This window comes from Canis aureus, chromosome 7 (genome assembly GCF_053574225.1).
Source record: "Canis aureus isolate CA01 chromosome 7, VMU_Caureus_v.1.0, whole genome shotgun sequence".
In the NCBI taxonomy this organism is placed as follows: domain Eukaryota; kingdom Metazoa; phylum Chordata; class Mammalia; order Carnivora; family Canidae; genus Canis; species Canis aureus.
This window is the reverse complement of record NC_135617.1, coordinates 24,461,833-24,489,492: the sequence shown is the minus strand read 5'-3', so window position 1 is coordinate 24,489,492 and position 27,660 is coordinate 24,461,833. Positions and strand designations below refer to the sequence as shown.

The window sequence follows — 27,660 nt, the reverse complement described above, 5'->3', positions numbered from 1 at the left end:
TTAATATTTTAAAGGAAAGGGTGAAAAACATGTATGAACAAATGTGGAATTTCCGCACAAAGAGATGAAAACTATAAAAATGAGACAAGTAGAAATATAAAATATAAAAAAAGGTATTAGATAAAAAGAATGCTAATCAATGGAAATAATAATCAATGGGATTATAGCAGACTGAACACAACAAAGGAAAGAATCACTGAGGGAGAATCTTGAAGAAGAAATCTGTATCAGTTCTTCCAACTGAAACACAAAGAATAAAAGGGGGGGAGAAGAAACTGAGAATTAAAGAGCCAAGAGATTAAAAAGATATAACATCCGTACAACTGGAGTGTGATTTTAAAAGAAGAAAGTGATAAGGAAACAAGAAACAATTTGGAGGAATAATGCCTCAGAGTACTGCAAAATTAAACACACATTTGCACATGTACATACCCCAAGAGAAGCCTAGAGAACAAAAAGGATTTAAGAAAAAAAAGTATAGTCAAACCCCAGTAAGAAAGAACAAAACTTACATGCAGAGGTATAAAAATAAGAACAACAGCAGACTCTTTGACATGAATTACATAAGCCAGAAGGTAATAGAATACCAGCTTTAAAGTACTAATAGAAAAACTATAAACCCAAAAATCTTTAACAAATGAAAATATCTTTAAAAAATGGGGGCATTATCAGGGAAATACAAATCAAAACCATAATGAGATACCACCTCACACCAGTGAGGATGATAATTAACAAGACAGGAAACAAATGTTGGAGAGGATGTGGAGAAAGGGGAACCCTCTTGCACTATTGGTGGGAATATGAACTGGTACAGCCACTCTGGAAAACTGTGTGGAGGTTCCTCAAAGAGTTAAAAATAGAACTGCCCTATGACCAGCAATTGCACTGCTGGGGATTTACCCCAAAGATACAGATGCAGTGAAATGGCAGGACACCTGCACCCCGATGTTTATAGCAGCAATGTCCACAATAGCTAAACTGTAGAAGGAGCTTCAGTGTCCATTGAGAAAGATGAATGGATAAAGAAAATGTGGTCTATATATACAATGGAATATTACTCAGCCATTAGAAATGACAAATACCCACCATTTGCTTCAACATGGATAGAACTGAGGGTACTATGCTAAGTGAAGTAAGTCAATGGAAGAAGGACAAACATTATATGGTCTCATTCATTTGGGGAATATAAAAAATAGTGAAAGTGAATAAAGGGGAAAGGAGAGAAAATGAGTGAAAATATCAGTGAGGGTGACAGAACGAGAGACACCTAACTCTGGGAAACGAACAAGGAGTGGTGGAAAGGGATGTGGGTAGGGGGTTGGGATGACTGGGTGACAGGCACTGAGGGGGGCTCTTGATGGGATGAGCACTGGGTGTTATGCTATATGTTGGCAAATCAAACTCCAGTAAAAAAATATACAAAAAATTAAAATAAAAAATAAAAATTGGGGGCAAAGTAATTTTTTTTCCAACAGACAAAATCTGATAAAATGAATTTCCACCAGGCTATCCTACAAAAGATTTTAAAAGTCTTCTAGTAGAAGAAATATGATATAAACAAACAACAAAAACCTGTATCTAAACAAAAAATTTCTGAAGTGCTTCAGAAATGGCTGAAAACTAGATAAAACAGACACCCATGACTCCTAGATGGAGTCATATGTACCAGTGAAGGAGATGAAGTTCATGGATGACAAACTAGGAGGGCTGCCAAGCTGGATACTAATGCAGAATTTCACCCCTACAGGCACTGCTGGAGCACTTTACAGAGGTTACTACTGGTACTACAACAACAAGGACGTCAATATAAGAAAAGGGGGCATCACTGAGATTTCTATGGTGCTGGCAGCTATGGGCTTTTCAACTACTGTCGTTGCTACCAGGAACTTAAACATGAGCAGCTACAAAAGTACCACTGAAGAAGGCCCAGTGTGGAGGCACATTCTGCATTCCTGACCATGACTTTTCCCTGGCACCTGAATCTTTTCATATCCTAATTGAGAATTAACATCCAATAAAAGATGACTGGAAAAGAAAAGAAGAAAAGAAAGAAAGAAAGAAAAGAAAAGAAAGAAAGAAAAGAAAAGAAAAAAAGAAAAGAAAAGAAAAGAAAAGAAAGAAAAGAAAAGAAAAGAAAAGAAAAGAAAAGAAAAGAAAAGAAAAGAAAAGAAAGAAAAGAAAAGAAAAGAAAAGAAAAGAAAAGAAAAGAAAAGAAAAGAAAAGAAAAGAAAAGAAAAGAGGGAAGGGAAGGGAAGGGAAGGGAAGGGAAGGGAAGGGAAGGGAAGGGAAGGGAAGGGAAGGGAAGGGAAGGGAAGGGAAGGGAAGGGAAGGGAAGGGAAGGTTAGGTTGAACAATAGAATAAATCCTTTCATATCCTATATGAGAATTAACATCCAATAAAAGATGACTGTTAAAAAGAAAAAAGAAATGGTTGAAAAATAGAATAAGATATTTGTTAATTTCTTTAAAAGATAACTAATTAAAGCAAATATATTAAAATGTACTGTGTAGTTTATAACATGCTTTTGGAAGCAAAATATATGACAGGAAATGGAATGATATTGTTGTATGTTTTTTACCCCAACTATAAAGTGATACACTATTATTTAAAGATAAACAGTGAAAGGCTAAAGAGATATATTATAAATCTTAGGCTAACTCCTAAAATATAAAACAACGATGTATACCTAATGGGCCTAAAGTGGAGCTATAAAGAAATGAAAACATTCTCAAGTAATCCAAATGACAGTAAGAGGGAAAAATGGAAATAGAAACACATAGGCAAATACAAAGTAGCAAGATGGTAGATCCACACCAAGCCACAGTAATAATTACATTAAATTTAAATGGTACAAGCACCCCATGTAGAAATTGTCAGGAAAAAAATAATCAGAACCAACTAACTATAGGCTGTCTACAATAAACCCACTTTGTATATAAAGATTGAAAGCAGAAGCATAGATTAAACTCACACAATGTTATAGGTTAATTATGCCTCAATAAAGCTGGATGGATGGACAGAAAGATAAACGTACAATGAGAGAAAAGATATTAAATCCTAACACTAATGAAAAGAAAGCTGAAGTGGCTAGCCTATATTAATATTCGACAAAGAAGACAAGAACAAGAAATATTGCCAGAGATAAAAAGGACCTATAACAATCTTAAGTGTATATGCACCTCACCAAAAATAGTAATAATTCAAAATGCATTTTTTTAAATTAACAGAGTAGATAATAAAAATAAGGCAAAACTCCTCAATTATACATGGATCATTTAAGACTCTTTTCCAAATAAATGATTCGACAAGTAGAAAAAAACATTCAGTAGAGATAAAGATGTCGTGAAAACACATATGTTAGAGTAGGCAGTTAGTTAGGTTCTAACAGGATACCTGGACGTTGGCAAAAAGGAAGTCATGGTCAGCTCTTGGGAAAGTCAGAGGCCAGTCCTGGCACCATCCAAAACAAAGCCACATGAAGCAAACCCAAGATGGCTGACATAGGAGGCCAGAAACTTGGAGGCCTTTTGTGGATGACCACATAAGGAAGAAAACGCCCAAAACCTGCTCCCAAGAAATCCTCATCCCAAGTAATATTCTACCCCCTGGTTAACAACTGTCAATAAAAGGTAGAAACTCAAACTCCAGGACATGCAACTCTGTCTCTGCTTCTGTCTCTGTCTGACTCTCTCTCCGTCTCTGACTCTCTCTCTCTCTCCCACTGTTTCTTATTCAAGCTCATGGGCTCTCATCTCTACTTTTCACTTAATAAACTTTCCTGTATATGTTACTTATCTGCTGTGCTGCAGTCTGAATTTGAATTAATTCTTGTTACAAGATCAAGAATCTTCAGCAATTCCTTTGTCTGGCTGGGTTGAGGCCCCAGGGTCCAAGGTCTCCCCAGTTTACACAGCAACACTTAAAGAACACCAGTCAGAAAATGAGTGAGTATATGGAACACTATAGCAACACTGAAACAACCTGACCTAGCTGACATTTACATGACATTCTATCCAACAACAGGAAAAAATATTTTTCCAAGTACATAGAGCACATTTATAAATCAAAGTCACACCAAGTATGTTTTCTGATCACAATGAATTAAATTAAGTATCAAGAAAAAGATATCTGGGAAAGCCCCTCAATGTTTGGAAACTTAACACACTTGTAAATAACCCATGAATAAAAGAAGAAATTAAAAGAGAAAACTTAAATATTTCAAATGGAAGGAAGATGATAAAACAGTAACTGAGATTTGAGGGATGTGGCTAAAGTACACTTAGGAAAATTTATTGTACTAGATGACTAACCAAAAAAAAAAAAAAAAAAGAGGTCACAAATCAATGATGTCAACTTCTACCTTAAGAAACTAAGAACTCTAGAGAATGTAGGAAGTTCAGGGAAAAAAAAGAGCCACCTTGGCTGAGATGATAAGCCCAGTGAAAGAGAACCATGCGCCCCTGAAGCTAATAAGCCCCAGATATAGTTGAAGAGGAGGGCACAATCTCAATTTACTAGATGGCAGAGAAGTTGATGAAATGTCTCACAAGTTTTTAAGAGATGTAAGTTGTGGTTAGAAAGGAATATGTCTGCACTTAAAACTTTAAAGTAGGAATAGTAGCCAGAAATAAGTTGCCAAAGTGAAAGTGACTAAATCAGAAGAAAGTCACTGAATTAAAAATTACAAAGAAATGGAAAACCCATTGTAATAAACAGATCAAACCAAACACAGGGAAGCTGTATTCAACAAGAGTGATGGGCAGTCTGAGAGAATTTAAGTCAGGCAGAGTCTCCAAGGAAGGAATAGTTAACCAAGGAGCCAAAAAGAGTTTCAATATACACTGTTAAAATAGCATGGCTTGAAAAGTTAGGTTATTCTAATAACTTAAATAATAGGTATTTTAAAAACTCATTTTGTTATTCTCTTGTCTCTGATATTACATTCCAAGATAGAACGTCTTATAATTTTAAGCTACTTTGGTTTTTTCCTCTTCCATATTTTAAGTATAACTTATTTATGAGCTGCACTGGTATTCTTAAAAAAAAAAAAAAAGATTATTTATTTATTCATGAGAGACAGAGAGAGAGACATAGGCAGAGGGAGAAGTAGGCTCCCCATCGGGAGACTGATGCAGGACTCGATCCCAGGACCCCAGGATCACGACCTGAGCAGAAGGCAGACATTCAACCAATGAGTTACCCAGGCGTCCCTGCACTGGTATTTTTATGTAAGAAGTGCTAATCTAAGTTTTTCTGAGAGAATTTATTGGATAACACTTCAATAAAAATAAAATTTCCATCAGTGTTTATTAGGTAGCTATTTCCTGACTGCCTACTAATGCTAGCAGTCTAGCTAGCATTAAACAAACTGGGGACCCAATGATAATATAAGCTTAGGCCAATATGCCTAAATAATACCTTAATTTTAAGTCATTAGCAAAAGCATTAAATGCAGTGATAGAACTAGCCATTACCTGTCAATCTTTCTACAGAAAGATAGTTCAACTTAAATTACCGAAGTTGTTTCTAAAACACTTCTAACAAATTCTTAAAAGCTATCTCACTTTTAAATACAAAATTTTAACTGCAAAACCCTGGAAGCTTTAAAGTGGAACATATAGTGAATTAATCTTTTTATCTTCCACCAGATTAAATTAGATGAATAAAAGGTAAAATAGTAGACATAATATACCAAATATTTTTTTAAGATTTTATTTATTTATTCATGAAAGATGGGGAGAGAGAGAGAGAGAGAGAGAGAGAAGCAGAGACACAGGCAGAGGGAGAAGCAGGCTCCATGCAGGAAGCCCAATGTGGGACTCGATCCCAGGTCTCCAGGATCACATCCTGGGCTGAAGGCGGCGCTAAACCGCTGAGCCACCCAGGCTGCCCCCAAATAATTATTAATGAAACATTATAGTGTGTCATCAAGTTTTACTTATAAAAACATAATCCCATCACTGGAATACCGTCTGAAACATCTTAGAGGAGACATGTAACTACATGTAACTTTCTATTGACCAAAAATTTGTGGAAATGGCAAAAAGGTAACACACCAGATGATGGACTTTGAATTGGTATTTTATGTGTCTATGAATCAGAAGTAATTGGAAACCAAATTGTTATAAATGTATAAGCAAAGAAAATAATGCAAAAGGGCTTGAAATTAGAAACATAAAAAACAAAACAGAAACTGCAAAGTTATAAAGCACAGAAAGGAACCTCTTAGCAGTAAGTAAAATGATAACTTAAGACCACAATGAAGAAGAAAATTAATCCAGTGTCATTGGGAATGCAACTGGCAACATCTATTCATTAAAGTAAAGAAAAATACATCAAGGGAATACTTAAACAAGAAAAGAATAATCTCCATCTTTCTGTTCTGGACTATTCTACTCACATAAAACATTTTCTGAGCAGATAGCCCCACACAGCCCCAACCATTTGAGAATATTCAATATAGTAACTTATATCTGCTTATTTAATTGTGCTTTCATAAATCCCCTAAAATTCACGGCTTTATTTTACCAATCCCCCCAAAATGGAAATCTCCACTCACCTGGATACTACTCTTCATTCTTTTTCATTCCTAGAGTCTAACTTCTGGTTTAGGTTAAGATTATTCAATGCTTCTGTACCCTAAATATTCTTCTAATCAGTACATAATCATTCTACAAAACTCATCCATCTAGCTCACCAAAAAGGCAAGATTATTATCTCCTTTTGAAAACAATGATTTGATTTACATTATTTACCAATGATGATTCAACAACTATATCATTAGCTAATCAAAATATAAATAGCTTCAAATGGCTCTTTCAACCCATACTACTACAATTAAAATCAACCTTAGTATAAATCTGGTAAGTGCCACATGACAAGTTAGAAAATCTATTAACAAAATTTCTCTAGGAAATATAGGTTCTTTATTATTTTCGGTATATTGTCAGTCTTACTTTTACCAAAATTCCCTCATAATTCTATAAAATGAAAGTCAACTCACCCTCATGGAATAATCAAAGTTCTTTATGCCAGACTTCTTTATTTTCTTTTTTTTTTTAATTTTTATTTATTTATGATAGTCTCACAGAGAGAGAGAGAGAGAGGCAGAGACACAAGCAGAGGGAGAAGCAGGCTCCATGCACCAGGAGCCCGATGTGGTATTCGATCCCGGGTCTCCAGGATCGCGCCCTGGGTCAAAGGCAGGCGCCAAACCGCTGCGCCACCCAGGGATCCCCAGACTTCTTTTTCATCTCATAATTGAGGCATTATTCATTTATTCAAGAAACATTCATTTGATGTCAATAACTCACAGTCATTCTATCAAGTGTTTGAGATTTAAAAGAGATCAATAGGTTTTTATCCTGGAAGAGCTAGTGTCAGGGTCTAGTGTGGAGGTCCCAAACTCAAATACCTGGAGGCCAGACCATGAAGCTGAACAGGACTAGGTGTAAGAAAACAGGGACTAGTTGATAAGAATTATGATGAACTGGGGAGCACATCCTCATCCTCAAGCAAACTCAGTGTTTCTTAAGTAATAGAAGAGCTTACACTTTCGGGAGCCTACCAGTTTATGACTTGTGGTTAAGAAGGATCTAAATACACAAAAACAATCCTTTTACAGTAAAGTGCATTTAGGAGAGCTGTTTAAAGACTTCTAAGAAAACAGAAAGGTAATTATAATTTCATCTAGTTGTATCCAAATGTTTACTGAGTGCTAATCATGTATCCATGAAAACAAAAAACAACACAAAACAAAACATGAGAAAGAAGAAGTAAAACATCTAAAAACTATACCACAGGCACTTTTCTAAGTACTTTACATATATCAAGCCATTCTAGTCTCATAACAATATTATGAAGTAGGGACTATTATTATCCTCATTTTATTCTTTTTTAAAGATTTTACTTTTTTATTTATTTAGAGAGTGCACATGACAACACTCAGGCACACACACAGCAGTAGGGAGGGGCAAGAGGAGGGGGAGAGAATCACAAGCAGATTCCATGCTTTGTGTGGAGCCCATCACAGGGCTTGATCTCATGACTTTGAGATCATGACCTGAACCAAAATCAAGAATCAGTTGCTTAATTGACTGAACCACAAAGATGTGTCCTGATTCCCATTTTAAAGATGAAGTTTAGAACTTGCCCAAAGTCACACAGCAAGAAACCAAGAATCCAAAATCATTCTGGCTCCAGAGCCCATGTTCTTAACTGCTTTTCTATGCTAGCAGGTCATGTACCCAGAAATCTTCTCCTAATCTCTATTCGAGGTTATGTGCTCCTTCAACATTCTGTCAGAGCACCCTGTGCTTCCTTCTACCACAGGATTTTCCTCTGTCTACCGAATTGAACTGTGGGCTTTTACAGGTCAATAAAATCACACACATATCATTGTATCTTCAGCATCTATCACAGTACTCTGGAGGAGTATGCTCTCACTTCAACAAAGGTTTACTAAATAAAATGAACAGCACAGTTTTGAGACCAATAAAAAGAAGCCAGGAGTGCCAGGGTGGCTCAACTGGTTGAGCATCCAACTCTTGATTTTTGGCTCAGGTCATGATCTCAGTGTGGTGAGATCGAGCCCCACATCAGCCCATGTTGGCCATGGAGACTGAAGATGCTCTCTCTCTCCCTCTCTCTCTGCCCTTCCCCCTGCCCCAACACGTGCTCAAGCACATGCGCTCTCTTTCTAAAAAATAAATAGGGGTGCCTGGGTAGTTCAGTCGGTTAAGCACTCGACTCTTGATTTCAGCTTAGTTCTTGATCTCAGAGTCCGGCGATCAAGCCCCAAGTCCTGCGATCTGCACCCCAGTGTGGAGCCCACTTAAGATACTATTTTCCCTCTTCCCCTGCCCCTTCCCAATCCTGAAGGCATGTTTACTCACTGTCTCTCAAAATAAATTTTTTTTAATAAAAATTTAATAAATAAATAAATGCAAGCCAATAGATATAAATAGAAAACACATGGAATTATCCCAAGAAACTGTGTAATATAAAAACATTTAAAAAATTGTTAAGAAGTTTAAGTTGTTAATATATGTACAGATTATGAAAGGGGCAAGAATTTTTTAAAAGATGAAATCATCTCTCATAGTAACTTTCTCATAAACCATCCCTTATTACTTTTATTATCTTCAGCAAGGATAACACTAATAGGGTCCTAACTGGCCTTCTTGCTAATAGGTTAACTTTTTCTTTCAAACTATTTCTACTCTACCTCCACTAGAACTGACTTTCTAAAATAATTTGTTGTATGTCATAACCACAACCAAAGAGCTTTGAGTGCTCCTCACTGCCTATATAGTCCAAGCTCCTTCAGCATGGTTTTTAAAGCACTTTTTTTTCTGGGAAACCTTTCCTAAATGTTTTCCAGAATGTTTATACAGATTACAGCTGGTAAAAAGTATAGGTGAATATTTCCTTTGTGGGTAAAAAAGTATGATCTACTAGTTTGGGAGAAAAATAAGCACTTTTGGAAAGAATACAAGAACAGAATGGGTACTTTACCATAAACACATATGTGATGCAATACAAATAAAATTAAACTACATAAGTGGCTGGTCTGATTGTTCCAACAAAAGGGGCACAAATTTGAGAAAGAAAGAAGTTAAATATTTGTAATTTGACCAAAAAGAGGAAATCATATTTTTTTTTAACTTAAGACTTTCAAAGAGCTACATGGTAAGCTGCAAACAATACATCCTTTGTTTGAATAGGTATGTACTGAAGAGTTAACTTTACCAAGAGAGGTTTGGCCTTTGCCCCACTACCAGGGGATGATCTCGAGGCCCCTGGAATGTCCTGCCTGACAAGCATATCTTTGTTTGCCTGGGGCATTTAGGCACCAGAGACTCTAAAAAGGTGATTTACAATGGAGACTTTGGAATAAGCATATCAGTTCTGCCCTCCAGAGGAACTGGAGATTAAATCTATTAGCCCAGACCTCTTAGAATTCTGGGCTGAAGACTAAAGGTCATCTATGCAGGTAATATGTGACAGAATCACAATATAAACTTTGTACACCAAAGGTTCCCTGGTTGGCAGTACTCTTTGGGTACTGTCAAATGCCTCTTAGCCAGAAGTAAGTAATGCTATCCATGATTTCTTAGGAAGAGACCACCAGAAGCTTCAAACTTGGGTTCCTCCCAGATTTTGCCCCATGCAGTTCTTCTTCCTTTTTTTTTTTTTTTTTTTTTTTTAAGATTTTATTTATTTATTCATGAGAGACAGAGAGAGAGACAGGCAGAGGGAGAAGCAGGTTCCATGCAGGGAGCCCGACATGGGACTCGATCCCTGGTCTCCAGGATCACGCCCCAGATTGAAGGTGGCGCTAAACCGCTAAGCCACCAGGGCTACCCAGTTCTTCTTTTATTATAAAACTATAATGACAAGTACAGTGCTTTTCTGAGTCTCTGAGCCATTATACTGAATTATCAAACCTGAGGAGTCCCTGGGAACCCCAGAATTTGTACCCAGCAAATCTGAAGCAAAGGTGAGCCTGGGAGCCAAAACTTGTAGCTGGCATTTGAAATGAGGGCAGTCTTGCAGGGACTATGCAGGTGGACTAAGCTCATTGTAGTAAGTTTTTGTCACTGAATTCCTCTAGTTGATATAATTTGGACTGTTGTCAAAGTCATACTGATCAGTAGGAAATCATGACTTCCCTTGTTGGGCATTATGTCAAGAGACTGTTCAAGAAGCTACAGACTATAGAATGATGCTGTAGTTACCCTGCCAGTTAACAAGTAAAGTGAACCAATTAGCTACCACACATGAGAACTTTAAGAGATGCTGCATATCTTTGAATGAGGATAACCCATACTGGGATACCAAATGGCATTTATCTGTAAACTAAACATGTTCTATAGTCTAATAAAGTAAAGAAAAAATGGTAGTGGGACCTTAAGAAATAAACTTTGTTTTCCACAAAATAAAAAGCATGCAACATTTCCCTTATTCTTTGTATTAAGCTAGCATAGAAATAAAAATAGGACCTAAGATTTATATCTAGACCGCTGTAGAAAATAAAATACTTCATGAACAAAATAGCAAAATATATTTTACCTCTGTTACAGTGATATTTCTTTCTATACTTAAAAGTTAGGCATCTATCAACAATTTAATGCACCAAAACAATTACATGGTTCACTGAAATTTTACCTAGCACCTTAAAGAATTCTTGCTTTCATTAATTGTATTGTCATTAGCCTCCTATGCCCAAGTCAAAATTCTTAATAGTTCTCTTTCATGCATCTACTTACAGATTCTTTCCCAGAAAGGCCTCAATCTACTTCAGCCTAGTGAGTCATTCTCTACTTCTCATGGGTACATACATGTGTAAACAGTATAGGTGGATACATATGTGCACTAAGCTTCTACGTTAATAAGACTAGAAATTCTAAGGATATGCAAACAGAAAGGCAAAGGATAAAAATAAGGAAAGAAATGAAAACCCTTATGAATGAGGAAAAGGAATGGATAGAACTTTTCTTTTGGCAGTATTGTACAAAATTAAACATACTCTTACCATATAATCCAACAACAGTGCACCTTGGTATTTACCCAAAGGCTGAAATTTTACACCCACACAAAATTCTACATGTGGATACTTACAGCAGTTGTAGTCACAATTTCCAAACCTGAGAGCAACCAAGATGTACTTTAGTAGGTGAATGGATAAACTGTGATATATCCAGACAATGGAATACTATTCGGTGTTAAATTATCAAGTCATGAAAAGAACTTAAATGTATATTACTAAGTGAAAGAAGCCAATCTCAAAAGGTTACACACTGACATTCTGGAAAAGGCAAAACTAAAAAGACAATAAAAAGACCAGTGGATGCAGGGGTTAGAGAGGAAGCAATGATGAACAGGCAAAGCACTGAGGATTTTTAGAACGGTGAAACTATATAATACTTCAATCTATAGGGATCTGTGTCATTAACATTTGTCAAAACCTACAGAATGTACAGCACCTAAAGTGAAGCCTAATGTAAACTATGGATTTTTGAGTAATAATAATTTTGAGTAATAACATGTCAACAGAGGTTTAATCAATCATAACAAATGTACTACTATGGTGCAAGATACTGATAGTGGGTTAGATGGTCCATGTGTGGGAGTAGGGAATATATGGGAATATTCTGTACTTTCCCCTCAATTTTATTGTGAACCTAAAATTGCTCTAAAAAATAAAACTATTGGGGAATCCCTGGGTGGCTCAGTGGTTAAGCGCCTGCCTTCAGCCCAGGGTGCAATCCTGGAGTCCCAGGATCAAGTCCCACGTCGGGCTCCCTGCATGGAGCCTGCTTCTCCCTCTGCCCCCCAACCCACCCCGTGTGTCTTTCATGAATAAATAAAATATTTTTTAAAAAATAAATAAATATAAATAAAAAATAAACTATTAGGAAGGGAGGGAGGGAGGGAGAGAGAGAGAGAGAGAGAGAGAAAGAAAGAGAGAGAGAGAGAGAGAGAAAGAAAGAAAGAAAGAAAGAAAGAAAGAAAGAAAGAAAGAAAAAGAAGAAAAGAAAGAAAGAAAGAAAGAAAGAAAGAAAGAAAGAAAGAAAGAAAAAAGAAAGAAAGAAAGAAAGAAAGAAAGAAAGAAAGAAAGAAAGAAAGAAAGAAAGAAAGAAAGAAAGAAGTGAGTGGGGAGCTATCAAACCATAAAAAGCACCAGAGGAACTTTAAATGCATATTGCTAAGTAAAAGAAGATCATGTGAAAGGGTTATATACTATATAATTTTAAAACTATATGACATTCTGGAAAGGGTAAAATTACAGAGACAGTAAAAAGATCCATGAGTGCCAGAGGCTCAAGAGATGCCAAAAGGGATGAATCAGGGAGCACAATTTACAAATTAATCTGTATAATCCTATAATGGTAGATACATGACATTTTGCATTTGCCAAATCCATAGACCTATATAACACAGGGAGCTAACCCTAATGTAAAAATATAGACTTTAATTAATATCAATATTGGTTCACCAAGTGTATCAAATGTACCATATTCAAGTAAAATGCAGAGTATACTGCAACTGCATACTGGGAGAGAGAGAGGGTCTCTAAGATCTCTGTACCTTGAGTTCAATTTCTGTGAACATAAAACCACTCTCAAAAAATAAAGCCTTTTAGTATTTTTTAAAGAAAAGAAACATATAGACCAAATTTTGTCAACAACATAGAGGAGGTGAGGGGAGATCCAGCTGATGCAACACTACTTACTGAGCAGACTCATTCTTTCCCCACTGCTCTATAATGTGACGTTTATCATAATTCAAGTGGCCACGTATTTGGGCCTGTTTCCTTACTATTTTGGATATATATATATATAGTTTTTTAAAAGATTTTGTTTATTTATTCATGAGAGACACAAGAGAGAGAGGCAGAGACCCAGGCAGAGGGAGACGCAGGGAGCCCAATGTGGGACCTGATCCCGGGACTCCAGGATCACACCCTGAGCTGAAGGCAGACACTGAAACCACTGAGCCACCCAAGCGTGCCCAATATTTTTAAAGTAATATATGTGTGTGCACCAAAATGTTCACATCAACACTACTAGTTCTAGTAGAACTAGGCTAGTCCTAGACTAGAAATAATCCAAGTATCAATCAATAGATTGATTAATCAATAACAGAATGGATAATAGCCCTAAACTATTACCCAAATATCTATCAATAATAGAATGGGTAAGTCAATTATGATATAGTCAGAGTATACTGCAATAAAAATGGTCAAACTATGTCTACATGTAACAACAGAAATGAACTGTACAAATATTAACTGAAAGAAGCCAAACACAAAAAACTCATATACTATTTAACTCCAGGACAGTAATAATTTCTGGGGAGAAGAGAGTGAAGGAGAGAGACCAGGAGGGCACACAGGGAAGGTTTTGGAATACTGACAGTATTCTACATTTGTGCATTTCATGTGATTGTTCACTTTGTGAAAACTGTTGAAGCTTTAAATTTATGATTTATGTACACATTTCAGAATATATCTATGAAAAAAGTTTCCTTAAAAACACTATATGAAGAAAGAATTGGCTAATTTTTAGAAAGCATATGCTTCACGTTCTAAATAAATTTCTGAAAAGCACACTAAAATATAAAGAGCAAAATTAACTATGGTGAAAAAAGTTGTGTAAAGTATAGGACATTTTAAGCTCTCCAATAATACCAAAGAACAAAGAAAAAACAATAAAGTATACAGAAGAAAAACACATGTGAAACAAAATTTTTAAAAAAATAAATAGTGGGGGGATCCCTGGGTGGCGCAGCGGTTTGGCGCCTGCCCTTGGCCCAGGGCGCGATCCTGGAGACCCGGGATCGAATCCCACGTCGGGCTCCCGGTGCATGGAGCCTGCTTCTCCCTCTGCCTGTGTCTCTGCCTCTCTCTCTCTCTCTGTATGACTATCATAAATAAATAAAAAATATATTAAAAAAATAAATAAATAAATAAATAGTGGGGATCCCTGGGTGGCTTAGCAGTTTGGCGCCTGCCTTCAGCTCAGGGTGTGATCCTGGAGTCCTGGGATCGAGTCCTGTATTGGGCTCCCAGAATGGAGCCTGCTTCTCCCTCTGCCTGTGTCTCTGTCTCTCTCTCTTTCTCTCTGTGTGTCTTTCATGAATAAATAAATAAATAAAATCAATCAATCAATCAATCAATCGTAAGCAAAGCTATATTAGGAGACAAACAGGGGTGCCTGGATGACTCAGTTGGTTAAGCAAATGACTCTTAGTTTCAACTCAGGTCGTGATCTCATGGGTCATGAGATAACCCCTGCATTGGATCAAGTCCCACATCAGCCTCCCTGCATGGAGTCTCCTATGTCTCTGCCTCTATCTCTCTCTGTGTATCTCTCATGAATAAATAAATTAAATTTTTTTAAAAAGCATCATGAATTTTCTCTTAAAAAAGATCTTTTTTAATTTTCATTTTTACAGTACATTCTATCTTTTCATTAATTTTATTTCTGTATATACATAAGTTTTTCTTTCTTTACAATTCTGGGATGCAGTTTCTTCTAACAGACCAAAATACATCCAGAATTTAGTGTATGGCTCTGTTCTCTTCAGCTGTATGATCATGTTTGCTTTTTTGGTTTTTTTTTTTTTTATTAAAGTAATTTTTAATGTTCATCTTTACAGTCACTTCCTACCCTTTCAATGTATTTAACTTTATTTTTGTAAATACATGTTTTTCTTTCCTTAGAACTTTGAGATATAGCTCCTTCTAACAAGGCAAACAAAATACAATCAGGATATAGAGTATTGTTCTGTTCTGTTCCCCTGTTTATATTGCTTCTTTTTTTTTGGGGGGGGGTCCTTTAAATTTTCATTTTTACACTTACATTTTATACTTTCATTGTACTTAATTTTTTTGTACACATATGTTCGTTTATTAAATTTTTGAAATCTAGATTTCTAACAGACCAAAATACACACAGGATCCAGTGCATTGCTCTATTCTGTTTACCTGTCTGATTATACGCTTTTCTCTCTGCCCTCCCCCCGCCCCGCACCCAGTTTCAGGTCTCTTCTGATTTAACATATATTTCTCTGGGGTTGTTGTTGCCATTTTGTATTTTGTTCTCTCATTCACCAATTCTTCTGTGGATAGAAATGACAAGATGGAAAAATTCACCTCAAGAAAGAGAACAAGAGGCAGTATAAACTACCAAGGACCTAATCAGTATGGACATAAGTAAGATGTTGGAACTAGAGTTCAGAATAATGATTATAAAGATACTAGCTGGGCTTGAAAAAAATCACAGAAGACACGGGAGACTCCCTTTCTAGAGAAATAAAAAAACTAAAATCTATCAAGTCAAAATCAGAAATGCTATTAATTATATGTAATCAAAATGGAGGCTCTAACTGCTAGGATAAATGAAGCAGAAGACAGAATTAGGATAAATGAAGCAGAAGACAGAATTACTGATATATAGGACAAAACGATGCAGAATAAAGTAGCTGAGAAAAAGAGAGATAAACAACTACTGGATCATGAGGACAGAATTCAATATATAAGTGATATCATAAATTGAAACAGTATTAGAATTGAGATCTCAGAGGAAGAGGAAAGAGAGAAAGGAGCAGAAGGTAAATTAGAGCAAATTATAGCTGAGAACTTTCCTAATCTGGGGAAGGTAACAGGCAACCAAGCCCAGGAGGCACAGAGAATTCCCTTCAAAATCAATAAAAATAGGGATCCCTGGGTGGCGCAGAGGTTTAGCGCCTGCCTTTGGCCCAGGGCATGATCCTGGAGACCTGGGATCGAATCCCACGTCGGGCTCCCGGTGCATGGGGCCTGCTTCTCCCTCTGTCTGTGTCTCTGCCTCTCTCTCTCTCTCTCTCTGTGACTATCATAAATAAATAAAAATTATTTTAAAAAAACAAAATAAATAAAAATAGGTGAATACCCCAATATGTAATAGTGAAACTTGCAAATCTGAGAGATAAAGAGGAAATCTTGAAAGCAGTTGGAAGAGAGGTCTGTAACCTCCTAGGGTAGAAACATTAGATTGGCAGAAGACCTATCCACAGAGACCTGGCAGGCCAGAAAGAACTGGCATGATATATTCAAGGTGCTAAATGAGAAAAAATAAGCAGCCAAGAATACTTTATCCACCTAGGATATCATTTAAAGGAGGAGATAAAAAGCTTCCGGCACAAACAGAAACTACAGGAATTTGTGATGTTTCACAAAACAGCTATTTTCAAAAAATAGAAATGGAAGGAAAACTTGCAAACTCTTTCTATGAGGCCAGCATTACCTTGATCCTAAAACCAGATAAAGACCCCACCTAAGAGGAGAATTACAGACCAATATCCCTGATGAATTTTGATGTAAAAATTCTCACTAAAATACTAGCCAATAGGATCCAACAATACATTCAAAGGATTATTCACCACGATCAAGTGGGATTTATTCCTGGGCTGCAAGGGTGGTTCAACATCAGCAATCAATGTGATACCCCACATTAATTAAAAAAAAAAAAAAAAAGGACAAGAACCATAGGATCCTCTCAATAGATGCAGAAAGACCATTTTCTTTCTGACAAGTTACAGCATCCTTTCTTGATTAAACCTCTTCACAACATAGGGATAGAGGGAAAATACCCCAATATCATAAAAGCCATTTACCAAAAAAAACACAGCAAATATCATTTTTTTAAAGATTTTATTTATTTATTCATGAGAGACACAGAGGGAGGCAGAGACATAGGCAGAGGGAGAAGCAGGCTCCTCACAGGGAGCCTGATGTGAGACTTGATCCCGAAATGGGATCATGCCCTGAGTCAAAGGCAGACACACTCAACTGCTGAGCCACCCAGGCATCCCAGCAAATATCATTCTTAATGGGGAAGAACTGAGAGCTTCTCCCCTTAAGGTCAGGAACATGGCAGGGATATCCACTCTAACCACTGCTGTTCAATATACTACTAAAAGTCCTAGCCTTAGGCAATCAGACAACAAAAAGAAATAAAGGCATCTGAATCGGCAAAGTCAAACTGTCACTCTCTGCAGATGACATCATATTCTATATGGAACACCCAAAAGAATCTACCCCAAAATTGCTAGAACTCATACAGGAATTCAGCAATTTGCAGGATTTAAAATCAATACACAAATCAGTTTCATTTCTATACACTAACAATGAGACAGAAGAGAGAGAAATTAAGGAGTCAATCCCATTTACAGCTGCACCCAAAACCATAAGATACATAGGAATAAACCCAACCAAAGAGGCAAAGGATCTGTACTCAGAAAACTATAGATTATTCATGAAAGAAACTGAGGAAAACAAAAAGAAATTGAAAAACATCCCATGCTCATAGATTGGAAGAACAAATATTGTTAAAATGTCTTTGCTACCTGGAGTAATCTATACTTTTCATGCAATACCTATCAAATACCATCAACTTTTCTCAGAGTTGGAACAAATAATCCTAAATGTGTATAGAACCAGAAAAGACCCTGAGTCGCCAAAGAACTGTTGAAAAAAAGAAAACCAAAACTGGTAGCATCACAATTCCAGACTTCAAACTCTATTACAAAGCTGTAATCATCAAGACAGTATAGAACTGGCACAAAAACAGACACACAGATCAATGGAATAGAATACAGAACCTAGAAACGGACCCTCAACTCTATGGTCAACCAATCTTTGACAAAGCAGGAAAGAATATCTAATGGAAAAGACAGTGTCTCCAATAAATGGTATTTGGAAAATTGGACAGCCACATGCAGAAAAATGAAACCGGACCACTTCCTCATACCATACACAAAAATAGACTCAAAATGGATGGAAGACCTAAATTTGAAACAGGAATCCTTCAAAATCCTAGAAGAGAACATAGACAGTAACCTTTGTGACCTCAGCCACAGCAACTTCTTACTAGACACATCTCCAAAGGCAAACATGAACTATCAGGACTTCATCAAGATAAAAAGCTTTTGCACGGCAAAGGAAAACAGTCAATAACACCAAAAGACAACCGACAGAATGGGAGAAAATATTTGCAAATGACCTATCAGATAAAGTGCTACTCTCCAAAATCCATAAAGAACTTATGGAACTCAACACCTTAAAAACAAATAATCCAATCAAGAAATGCGCAGAAGACGTGAACAGATATTTCTCCAAAGAAGACATACAAATGGCCAACAGATAGATGAAAAAATGCTCAACATCATTTGGCATCAAGGAAATACAAATCAAAACCACAACAGGATACCCTTCACAACCAGTCAGAATGGCTAAAATTAACAAGTCAGGAAATGGCAAATGTTGACGAGGATGTGAAGAAAGGGGAACCTCTGTATACTATTGGTGGGAATGCAAACTGGTGGGAATGCAAACTGGTACAGCTACTCTGGATAGCAGTATGGAGGTCCCTCAAAAAGTTGAAAATAGAGCTAACCTAAAACCCCATCAATTGCACTACTGGGTATTCACCCCAAAGATACAGGGGTAAATCCGAAAGGGCACCTATACCACACTGTTTATAGCAGCAATGCCCACAATAGCCAAACTACAGAAAGAGCCCAGATGTCCACCAACAGATGAAAGAATAAAGAAGATGTGGTGTGTGTGTGTATGTGTGTGTATATATATATACACACGTGTATACACGTGTATACACACATACACACACACACACACAATGGAATACTATTCATCCAACAAAAAATGAAATCTTGCCATTTGCAATGACGTAGATGGAACTGGAGAATATGATGCTAAGCGAAATGAGTTAATCAGAGAAAGACAATTATCATATGATCTCACTCATGTGGAATTTAAGAAACAAAGCAGGATCACAGGGGAAGAGAGGAAAAACATAACAATGAAATCATACAAGGAAACAAATCATAAGAGATTCTTAATCATAGGAAATAAACTGAGGGTCACAGTGGGGTGGTGGTATGCAGTAACTGGGTGATATTAAGGATAGCATGTGATATAATGAGCACTGGGTATTAAAGAAGACTGATGAATCAATGACCTCTAACTCTGAAACCAATAATAACATTATATGTTAATTAACTGAATTTAAATTTTAAAATGTGCATAGGGAAAAATAAAACAAGAAATGCCCTAAAAATTATTTTAGAGCTGAGTTCATTCAAACTTTCAAAGAACGGTTTGTTACTAATGTAAATAAACTATTTTCCATCATGGAAAACGTTGGAAATAATTCATTTCATTTAACATAATGAATATAAAAGCCAACTACAAAACCAATCTCTACCTACTATCAACTAGAGATCACTCTCTATCATTTATTCAGCAGTTCCAGGTGATGTTCTAGGCTCTAGAAAAATGCTAGCAAATCTATCACATTATCTATCTTATCAGAAATTGTGTCTATTTCACAAAGAGTGAAAGTGAACGGCATACCAATTAAAAATAAGTGATCAATCTATAAATAGATCAACACTTATAATGTGATGGTTTAATTTTTTTTTATTTATTTTCTACAAAGCTAACAGTGGAATCCAATGAGAAAAGAAAAGTCTTTCCAAAGGTGCTGGCATAACTATATATCCATATGGGGGGAAAAAAAACAAACCTCAATTCTTACCCCACACTATAACTGATTTGAGTTGGATAAAACCTACATATAAGCTAACACCACAAAGCTCTCAATATTTTTCTGACCTAGAGTTAACAAGTAAAGTTTTAAAAAATTTCAACAGGACACACAAAAAAGCACTAACCATAAAAGAAAAATAATTGATAAATTAAACTTCAGTGAATTTAATAACTCCTGCTTACCAAAAGACACCGTTTAGAAAATGAATCATCAAGTTACAAAATTGGGAGAAAATATTAGGAAAACATATCTGACAAAAGATCAATGCCCAGGATATATAAAGAACTCTTCAGAGATAAACAACCTAATAAAAACTAAAATTAAAAGTGCATTGAAGTCTATACTTTAAACGTATCCAAAAAAATGGGTGGAGAGAGAAACAGATACATGAATTAAGATGTGTTAAATCAGATATAGTAAAAACATGAAATGTTTCTTAGCAAAATCTTACTGAAAAATATCAGAGATTCAGAAAAGGACTAAGGAGGTGAGCTAAAAACTAGAAAGAGGCAGCCATAAGATCTGAAGACAGCTCTAAGCACAGTATAAATGTCTTTGAATGAAATGAAGTATCACAAATGGAAGAAAAAGAAACACTGAACAGTAACTAGAAGAAAAAGTCATAGAAAATGAGCAGAAAAGTAGTCAAAAACTAGATCACATGTTTATTATACACCTAGATAATGAATTTAGATTCCACTTTTAACATAAAAAGAATCTATGTAGGCACAAAATACTAAAATTAGCAAATAAAGTTTAAATAAACTGTGCTATTTAATATGGTAGCTACTTGTCATTTTAGACTTAAAGTAATTAAAAATTCAGTTCCTTGGGACTCCTGGGTGGCTCAGCAGTTGAGCATCTGCCTTCAGCTCAGAGTTTGATCCTGGGGACCAGGGATCAGGTCCCACATTGGGTTCCCTGCGAGGAGCCTGCTTCTCCCTCTGCCTATGTCTCTTCCTCTCTCTATCTCTCATCAATAAATAAATAAATAAAATCTTTTTAAAAAATTCAATGTTTCAGTTGCGCTAGCCACAATTCAAGTACTCAGTAACCATATGTGGCTAATGGGCACTATTTTACGCAACAGAAATCGTAACATTTCCATTGTCACAGAACATTCAACTAAACTGTACTGTTTTAAAAGAAAACACACATATCATAAACATAGTGCCAACAAAAGAAATCATACAAGAAACTGAAATTTTTTTTAAAAAAGATTTTATTAATTTATTTGACAAAGACAGCAAGTGAGCACAAGCAGGGGGAGCAGCAGAGGCAGAGGGAGAAGCAGGCTCTCTGCTGAGCAGGGATCCCAATGGGGGCTCGATCCCAAGACCAAGGGATCATGACCTGAGCCAAAGGCAGAAGCTTAAATGACTGAGCCACCCAAGTGCCCCAAAACTGAAAATTTCTATAAATTTCTTAAAAACACAAAAATAGAAATGAAAATACTAAACATAGAAATACTTACAAATGCCAAATTCTTACCAAATGAAATGCTTAAAAAATTCTATCAGTCATCACAGAAAATATTTTGAAAGGTGCACTCAGAGCTGAGAAATAAATTGATAACACAACCTCCCATCACATTTGCCATGTATTGGTTAGAAGCTGGTTAGATACCCATACTTAAGAGAAGGAAATAATACAAAGATCATGATGTCATCTCAGAATTCTATCACATGGGTAGAAGTGGATACAGTCACAAACTTCCAAGTGTGTTGGGTAATATGGATTAGAACCTAAATTTCCATTATTTAGAATTTATCCTAAGGAAATATTCATGAACTTTCACCAAGTTATCTACAAAATATTCATCTTAACATCTAATAAATGTGGTAATAATCTTAACATCTAATAAAGAATACTAACTAAAAACATTATTTTTAAATAAATGCAGTCTATTTTCTCTATATGTATGTTTGACATATTATATTTTAATATAATATGGGGTTTTTCCCTATGTTTCTTTGTTTGAATACATGCAAATCTTACCCTTGTTTGGTGGCTGCGACCACAATTTGTCATGCAGTGACATTCATATTTCTTCTATGATAAAGCACAGTATTCCATAACGGGTTGCTGCTAAGAGTTCACTGTTACTTCCCAGGGGAAAAAAAAAAAAATGCTAGATGACATTGCTCTGATCATGAGCACTGTTTTTAAATGTTTCTTCTGCACATCACACAGTTGCCATATTCCATGTGTTCATTTAAACTGTACATTTCCCACTAACCTCCACTTCACTCAGAACCCAGCAGTCACATTCAAATGGGACAAGACTAAGAGTACACTGGTGGAAAACAGAATGAAAACAAACATGCTCTGATCTCAGCCTAATCTATTTGAATAACTTTTATTTGAACCAATTTTATAAGCTGGAATGGAAAAAATAGAGTCCCTCTCTCTACCAGGAAATACATACTTCCCTATGTCACAACCCACATGTTTTTACATCTCTGAATATAGGATATATCTTATAATCAATCAGCGACGTATCATAGTTTAATTGGCAGAGGTCTCTCTTACCCAGTGGTACCTAAAATAAGGGCATGGTCATATAAGTAGAAGCATCTTATTTGGTAAAACAAGGTACAGAAAATAATTTTATGTGAACTTAAAGTTACAAAACCAAATATGCACTAGAATCACACCTGTGATTTACAATTTGTTCCCATGCATTTGTCTTCGGAATCTTAAGCATTAGTGAGACTGCTTGAACCAATAAATTTAAGGCTTCTCTGAAGTGACTGCCAAAAGCATTTTCATGAATAAATACAAAACCACAACCAATTAGTTAGATAATAGGATTTTGCTACATATTAGTGGTTAATCTGTGACTCCACAATCAAGTCAAGTTCTTCAATGCTTCACCTGAACCCTGTGAAGTCATCATCACAGACTATATTTCTTAAGTAAATGCTATACAATATATTAAAATAATACTGCAAGGAGTAGAAAAGCACATAAAATAAAGGGCCACAAATCAATCTTCCTAGAAATTATGAAATTATTTTAAAGTTTTATTGCACTCATTCAATGATAAAACATCAGTTTTCTATGCTTAACTTTTGGTAAGACTGGCTCTGATCCAGGCATAAAAGTGACTAGACAGATATGTACCCAATGACCAAGAAATACAATCCAACTAAAAAGTGTATGTCCCTGATTTTCCTTATCTACTCTAAAAATTGACATTTTCTCAACCATGCTTAAAGTCCATTCCCATTTATATACATTACCTTTTCAATTCTTGGGGGAGAATTGAAATATATATATGCTGTAGATTTCAAGAAAGTCCAAAGTTGTTATAAACATCTACTCTTCCAGCAATGTAATAAGTAGTGAGTTTTTTTAATTAAGAACAGTAAGATGGACTATGAAAGTTACTTTCCAACTCGTGTGCTAGAACCAAGGACCCTCCCCTCCAATCATTTTAACAATGACCAACAGAAGATTCACTTAATTTTCTATGCAACTCTGGAAAGGACAAATGATATGACTTAACTTTAGTCTTTCATTTTAATATAAGTCTCCTGGGGCAGATACTGATATCAAATTACTGGTTCACACAGATGAGAGTTACACACTTAAAAAATAAAAAAGTGTTCAGTTGATTTTGAAGACAATCATGTGATATGTCAATCCCTATGCCTTTGTTAACCTGTAGGAGATTCACAGCCACAGTGGGTTGGGACAATTAATCCATAAGAATTTTTTCAGGAAAAAAACTGCCTCAATTATTTTAGAGGCCAATAATCACTTTTTTTCTTCTGAATCTACTAATACATATCTCCTGAATGTTAACTGTAAAACAAATTTTAAGCTATTATACTGAAGAAACATACAGCAATTTCCCCATAACTGCGAATCTTTCATAAAAATGTTTAAAATGTATTTGACATCAGAAATAATTATATCTTTATGTTTTAGGGAATTACTATCCATGTTTCAGATTTACTACTCCAAAAGAAGTTCCTGGGACAATAAACATTGAGGCCCACCATACAAAAGCAATTCTCTTTATTATGCATTACTGTGATTTTCTTAAATCTTCCTCTGCAATGGTAAATGAATGAGACTGAAGGGATCCATAAGGTCATACTCAATTTCAATAATGAACAACAGATCAATAGACTAGATAATGCGAAGCTGAACAGCAGAAATATGAGAATACATAAAGTTATCTCCATTTTATCTCTCATCTGCCTTTAAGCCAAAAATGTTTCACCATTATATCCATAACTACATAAAAAACTAAGCATAGTCACTGAAAAACCTCTCCATGTGTGAACAACATATCTTCACACTCAAGGAAAGATTTTTCTCTTCATCCACAGTTGCAATAACAAACTCTCAAAGGTTCTTTTTCTTTTACTATAATACAAACAATACAACAGAAAATCATAGACATTTGTATGTATAAATAACAAACCTTATGGCTAGATTTTCTTTATGAACCTCTAGTTTTAGACAAGCACTTAAGAACTTTACATTTAGATAGAAAAAAATAAAAGCAGACTATACCTCGAAAATAAATTTGATTGTCAGATAAAATACACAAATATAAATAAAACCTTAATTTCTACCTAGCAAAGTATACAAAAAATAATAAATGAATAAACTAATTAAACTAGGTGAATACATGGCCTTGAAAAATTAAATGTAGTAAAAGAATAACTTTCATAATTCTTTGTTGAATCCTCACAAAACTTATCAGAAAGATCTTCACATTTATTACTTTTTCATCCTACACAGCAAATATTTTACTTTCAAAACAGCAATAAACAAATCATTGTAAAACTGTTATCTACAGAATCTTAATAAAGCAGTCAAACTGGACAAGAGAAAGTAAATAATTTTCCAAGCAGAGAAAAGCAATAAATTTACTGCTAGGAACATTCAACAAATTATTAGGTTTTTCTTTTTCTTTTTTATTTGAATGTGTAAGATGAGAGAGAGAGGGATGGAGTCTTGCTTAATGTTTTAATCTAGTCTAATTTCCTAAAATCATTCAAAATTGTTCCTTGCATGTTCTCTGACTGGGTCCTAACCACATACAACCCTATGGGGAACATAACTACCCCTAAAGAAAAAATAGGGAGTTAAAAGAAGCAAATAAGCAGGAAATAAAGACAACTTACTATTTCATGAGAAAAAGACTTCACAAGTGTGAAATAATCCAAGGTCAGGCTTGGTCATAATAAAATAAAAATGGGGAATTTACAAGAAAGAATATGAATTATTTTTGCCAATTAGTAGAAAAATAAATTGGCAATTGGGCAAAAATACATTCATCAATCTTATTGCTTTTTATAAATGGCTAAAATTTCAAAGTGCTCTTTCTACCTACTTACGTAATGGATAACTACTATGCCCTGAAAATAAGAAAGAGGAAAATAATAATAAAATGTAAAAGAAAGCAGCTTCTCAGACTAACCAAATACTAAAAGAGGTTTGAAGTTTAAAATACTGTCTCACAGCTCTGACACAAACTTTCCAAAACATCTATCGAAACACTTAAGAAAAATGCAGGATGAAAACCTTAAACCTTGCATCAGGAAAAAAAAGTTCATATGCTGCCAGAACTTCAAGGCTAACACATCTCTATTGAAAAGGCTGGTCAATGGACCTTGTATACCACACATACAGGAAGCCTGACCAATAAAAATGACCCTTTCCAACTCCCTACAGATCTCTCTAATCCTATCACAGATTATAGCAGAAATCAGGCAGCTAGCTATTCTTCCACGTGTGTCTACAACACCATGGGGCAAACTGTTCCTATACCCTCTCTTTCCCTATCTTCTACATGGGTTTCAAAGAATGTCTATAGGATTTCCCTTGGACTCTTTCAGATGGTCCATGAGGTCAAAACTATTCTCATAATAACATCAAGCAATAATTAACCCTTTTCACTATCATTCCTTTAGGAGCACACCGTAGTTTTCCAGCAATACAAGACATAGATCACAAAAAAAATGAATCTAGCTGTCTTCAAAAAAACCACTCTTTAATTTGCAAAAAGGCAAAACAATGACACTTTTCACAATGAATTTTCTGCTTTAGAATATGTAATTTTTCACAAAAATGTTACTTCTATTAATATAGTTGGTTTAGTTGTTTTAAAATAACTGTTTTTAGAGACACCTGGGTGGCTCAGCGGTTGAGCACCTGCCTTCAGCCCAGGGCGAGATCCTGGAGTCCCAGGATCAAGTCCCACGTAGAGCCACCCTGCATGGAGTCTGCTTCTCCCTCTGCCTATGTCTCTACCTCTCTGTCTGTGTCTCTCATGAATAAATAAAATCTTTTTAAAAAATAAATAAATATTTTCAGTTGTAATTTTTAATATGATATCACTAGATATAATCTCCATAAATTAAAAAAAAAAAAACTCTCCAGGGTCCTTAATAATTATAATGAGTATAAAGGAGTCCTGAGACCAAAAGTCTGAAAACTGCTACTCTAGAAAACCTAAGTCTCTTAAAGAACTTCACTTCCTTTACTGACACAAACACTCTAAGTCCAAGAAAATAATTAGGAAGGAAGAGTACGTATATTGGTTTCATGTTCACTCATAAAGAAAGTGTGGTAGTTGAAGAAAAGAAAGGAGGCTCCTGGAGAGCAAAGCATATTGGAGACTAATATTCATATACTCCATCTGTTCAGAGGATCATGCAGAAGAAGATAAAGGAATATTCCATTTTACTCTAGCATAGTCCCAGATACACAAGTGACATGAATGTAAACTAGCATGTCAATTGAAATTTAAAGAGTGCAAATAAGAACATCTACAACCTTTGTCACCTAACAAACATGAGGACTAAATGAATCATTATTCAAGGAAAGAGAAATATCATCATGAAAACTCATAGGAAAACTAAAACTTTAAACATAAATTCCATTTAAAAGTTCCATTAAAAAGAAATAAATCTTTAAGAAAAATATTTATCTCCTCAGCTGAATGCTAGGGGACAAAATCTCTCAAGGAAAAAAAAAAGAGAAATAAAGTAATAAGAACCAGATGAGAAAAAATTAACAGGATATTAAAAGGAAAATAGGTAAAGATAAAAGTAAATATTGCAGAAAGGGTTAAAAAATTCACATTAGGTAAAATAAACCAACATTAGGAATAATTAAATCTTTCATTGAGACCAATCTCAAGATTTTCCAGAGTACAGTACAGGAGGGAGAAATAGGAAAAAAAACAGAAACAATATATTATATAAAAACAATTATACCCAAGGTTATAATGTTAAGTATGTCTCAAGAAAGCAGAACACTTAGAAATGATGTAACAAAAAAGGGCATTGGGTATTCCACGTCTTTCTTGAAAATGCACTTCAGTTTCCACTGCAGTTAAAGCTGCTATGTACTTCACTCCCCCTAGTCAGAAACACCAATAAAATGACAAGAATGGAATGAACTCAGAACTAAAAAAAAGCAAGTGGGGGACAAATATCAGAAACTGAGAAAGATTTCAATAAATTTTTGAACTATAAAGAGAATAGAAACCTGGTGACATATAAAACAGTA

General features: G+C 35.4%; 1 protein-coding gene and 1 pseudogene across 4 annotated transcripts in view; one reads left to right on the top strand and one right to left on the bottom strand.

The window, feature by feature from the left end:
* Positions 1-27,660, bottom strand: part of RNGTT (RNA guanylyltransferase and 5'-phosphatase) — a 369,143-nt gene that overhangs the window by 177,444 nt on the left and 164,039 nt on the right. The window lies entirely within an intron of this gene.
* Positions 1,651-1,919, top strand: LOC144316791 (ATP synthase F(0) complex subunit f, mitochondrial pseudogene; annotated as a pseudogene).